Source organism: Danio rerio, chromosome 7 (genome assembly GCF_049306965.1).
Source record: "Danio rerio strain Tuebingen ecotype United States chromosome 7, GRCz12tu, whole genome shotgun sequence".
Lineage (NCBI taxonomy): Eukaryota > Metazoa > Chordata > Actinopteri > Cypriniformes > Danionidae > Danio > Danio rerio.
In genome coordinates this window covers 46,472,501-46,476,682 of record NC_133182.1, presented here as the reverse complement: position 1 = coordinate 46,476,682, position 4,182 = coordinate 46,472,501, and the positions used below count along the sequence as shown (strand labels likewise).

At 32.6% G+C, this 4,182-nt stretch overlaps 1 long non-coding RNA gene across 4 annotated transcripts in view; it reads right to left on the bottom strand.

Moving 5' to 3' along the window:
- Positions 1 to 1,562: 1,562 nt before the first annotated feature.
- Positions 1,563 to 4,182, bottom strand: part of LOC141375111 (uncharacterized) — a 12,798-nt gene continuing 10,178 nt past the window's right edge. For 2 of the 4 annotated variants that reach the window (XR_012382606.1, XR_012382605.1), the window contains one exon: positions 1,563 to 2,588. This is a non-coding gene — a long non-coding RNA (uncharacterized lncRNA). The remainder of the gene's footprint in view (positions 2,589 to 4,182) is intronic. The other 2 variants (XR_012382607.1, XR_012382608.1) reach the window with 1 other exon arrangement.

Sequence of the window (4,182 nt, the reverse complement as noted above, 5' to 3'; positions counted from 1 at the left end):
CTGGATTCACTGCATGACAACCACGTGTGTTTTGGGTTTTTTATAGGACAACTTCAATTTCAAAACAAATAATTCACTTTTTATACCCTCCCTATCTTCTACACCTCATGCTTATTAAAAGACTACAAACATTTTACTGCAGTAATCATGTTTTGTTAAATTATCTGGTCATAAAGGCTAGATTGTTTGCATAGGTTTATTTTCGACCTTTTTTATACAGAGTATTTACTACATTCAGCTCCATGAACAATTTAAATAATATATTTTAAGGAATAACCTAAATATTAACTCAAATTTGTCTTACGGACTTAAAATAAATGACCTATCATCCCTGGGGCGTCATGTACGAAGACTGGCGTGGAAATCATACTAAAACATTGCGTACACACAAAGCCGAATCCCACGCATATTCTTTTGTACATCCGAATGAATGTGAAACTGAGCGCAACATGCACGAGCGCAAAATCCCTCCCTGCCTCCTCCCCCGTATGAATATGCTAATGAGTCTACTTTGGCAAAACTAAACAAAAAAGCAATGGCAAAGCAAGCAAAAAGAGAAACTTTGAACAGAATGTGAATTGGAGGTGCTGCTTTCGGAGGTAGACCAGAGGCAAACTGTGTTATTTGCAGGTTTGTCCTTCGGAATTAACAACAAAAGAAAAAAATTGAGTGGGAGAGTTTAGCTGATGCGGTTAACAAAGTTGGGTCTGAACATCGCACTGTGTGGATTTAAAAAAGAAATAGTGGGATTTATCAGTGTAAACTGTTGTAGTACCCTAAATAGTCTCAGTGGCGCAGCTCGTAAAAACGCATGTCAACATGTTTTGACACGTTCGACCATGAACCCAGTTCGAATCCAGCGGCTAATGAACTTACTCTTTATTTTCCCTGCTACATATCAGATTTTGCCTATATACTCTTTATCATGAGAAAGACAAGTAAGAATCATTAATAAGTCTGTGTATCAAATTTAATGTGCACATTTATTGAATGGAAATGTTTCTGATTCACATATGCCAGTTCATCCTCAGATGGTGCCTTTAAAGCAATGCGTGTGGAGTAGATTGCTCCGCTGCAAATTGCTCTTTAATGTTTGGTCAACTGTATGGTCAACTGTATGGTACGGAAACCTTATATACTAGACATGCAGATGAACCTGTCTCATACAGCTGAGAAGACACTTTGTAGAGTGCAATTTAACACAACTGCCTCTAGGAGTCGCCAATGGAAATAAAACAGACATGCACAAAAAATATGTGCGTGCGCCAGCCATAAAGCTGGCGTGGAGCTGCGCACATTCCCACGTTCAGTTCATCTTTAGTAAATCCAAACATGAGCGATTCTGAGCGTGAAACCTGGTGTACGCAAAGTTTTTGTGCGTACGCAGCGTTGATACAGGAGGCCCCTGATCCTAACATCCTAAAGCTTTAACAAATTATGTTAAAGAGCCATTTTATTAAATTATTCTAAAAAGATTTATAGGATTATAATATATATATATATATATATATATATATATATATATATATATATATATATATTTATTTATTTATTTTTTTTTTCCTGTCATGCCGATTATGCACAAGTTTTTAAAATGACATTGATGTACCTGCTCTTTCTGGAAAGCTTCTACTTAAAGTGTAGCTGCTTTATTTTAGGAATGTCTTTTTGTTCAATATTTTTGGATTAAAAATCTGTGGCACATGTGGCCTGTGCCATCCAACTTGCCTACATGTAGATCGAGACAAATGGCTTGTCAAAGCACAAAGACCAAGAAGTTCCTACAGATGTGCAAACAAGTCAGGAAGTTCAAAGAATCAATTCTCATGCAATAACACAAAGTTGCTTTGCCACGGCTAAAATAGCACGCAACAATAAAAATTCTTACATATGCCCTGCTCGACACACAGAGTGATTCGACCTGTATCTTAAAGGATTTTCTGGAGGAGCTGCGTGTAAACAGTCAAGCAGTGAAGCTAAAATTAAGCACAATGACAGCTACATATACAGTCACTTCTCGTTATAAGGTTAGTGGACTTCAAGTTCGTAGACTCAAGGGTGGAAAATGTATTTAAGTGCAGCAAGCCTATACTTGTGAACTTATTCCTGTGGACAAGGCTTATATTCCACCTAGAAAGACAGCAACACAATGACGTCATCTTAAGCATATAGGTAACTAGTTGCCTCCATTACAGAGCTGTGACATAGGGTTATTGATAGGTTATGATTGTCCCACTGCTTAAGCTGCAACAGAAGTCATTATTGGTAATGACAATGAGCCTTTCGCTGAGAAAACAGAACTTGAATGGAGCACCATAGGCCTTTGTAATCCCCATTTGGATAGACCAGGAAGCCAAAGGTCTGTTCACAGAGTTTCAGTGAAGCAGTTGTTAGTTCCATCGGCTAATGAGATCTTGAAGGTATTAGAGTCAGATTTCAATGAGAAGTGTTCAGATGACACATGTATCCCAAGAAGATGTCCATTTCATACAACTTCTCAGTGAAAACATCAAGCAGAATGATGATGGACATTATCAGCTGCCTCTCCCCAGGTGAAAAAAAGTGTACCAGAGTACACTAAAAATATACTGAAAAACAATTAAGTGCATTGTAAGTACAATTTTATTTTTTATACCATGTAAAAAAAATAAATAAAAATAATAATAATAAATAATATATATATATATATATATATATATATATATATATATATATATATACACACACACTAATTTAAAGTATACTTTTACTTTAGTACTTAAGTAAAACTGTGAAAGTATATTAAATATAACTGATATTTAAAATCACTTGAAAAATATGTTATACATGTTTTTCTTAAAAGTATAATCTGAATGCATTTGAAAAATAGTTCAAAGTTAGTACACTTTTATATAGTTATTGTAAGAATAATTTAAATTGAATTTTTACAAATTTATTTAAATAGAATTGTTAGTATATAGACATAAAATGTACAACTTCAAAAATATATTATAAGTGTAATGCTAAAAAGTATAATTTGAATGCTATAAAAATTTCAAAGTTAGTACACCTTTTGCATAGTTATTGCAAGTATAAATTAAATCGAACTTTTTAAAAAATTATTTAAATCTAACTTTTAATGTTGAAAATAAAATGTACTACCTCAAAAATATGATAAGTGTAATGCTTAAGTGTAATTTGAATGCTATAAAAATAGTTCAAAGTAAGTACACTTTTACATATTTGTTGCAAGTACAAATTAAATTGAACTTTTAAAAATATATCTAAATAGATTTTTATATAGCAATAAAATGTACTCTCAAAAATATGTATACATATAATGCTTAAGTGTCATTTGAATGCATTTGACAGTATGCCCCAGGTGAAAAAAGTCCATTATAAAATACACACACACACAAATATATATACCACTTTTAATAGAATACTAACCATCTTTTATTGCACTTTTAAATATACTAGATTTACAAATAAAATACACTTATGAATTTTTAAATTAAAATATAAATAAAATTTAATTGCATTTTGCCAATGGGACACTTAAGTTCACCTAATACATTAATTATTACTACCCAAAAAGTGCATTAAAATTCATGTTATATAATACAATTACATCATGTTCTTTAAGTGCTATATTTTCGCACACTAATTTTGTAGTTAATATACTAAAAGTTAGTCTTTAGTAGTTAAGATAATTTTTAGGATCGTCCAAGTGTATTCAAACTGTGCTATCCCAGATGAAAAATGAGCACTCAAATTAAAACATGCATTATGAAACTGTGTATTATGCAATGTTGGCAATTGATTTCATTTGGATCTGATAAAAATGAAATTATTGCCTCATAAAACTGTTAAAAGCTTATGCATTTAACTATACTTTTAATAACCTAGATTTGTGTGTGTGTGTGTGTGTGTGTGTGTGTGTGTGTGTGTGTGTGTTTGAATGGCACGTCTCAGAAGAAAAGTAGCAGAAGTGGCCCCGCCCATTCCCATGATGCAACGGGGCAATGTTGAGTCAAATTGTGGCTGTGTAAATCTGCTATTAGAGTATAATCATCAAAATAAAGAGAATACATCCTTTACCTAATTTTCATTGGAAGAGAAAACTTCAGAAATGCTAAAATTCACTTTTTGTACATTAAGTATACTTTTCAGTACTGTACTAAAAGTGCTCCATTTTCAACA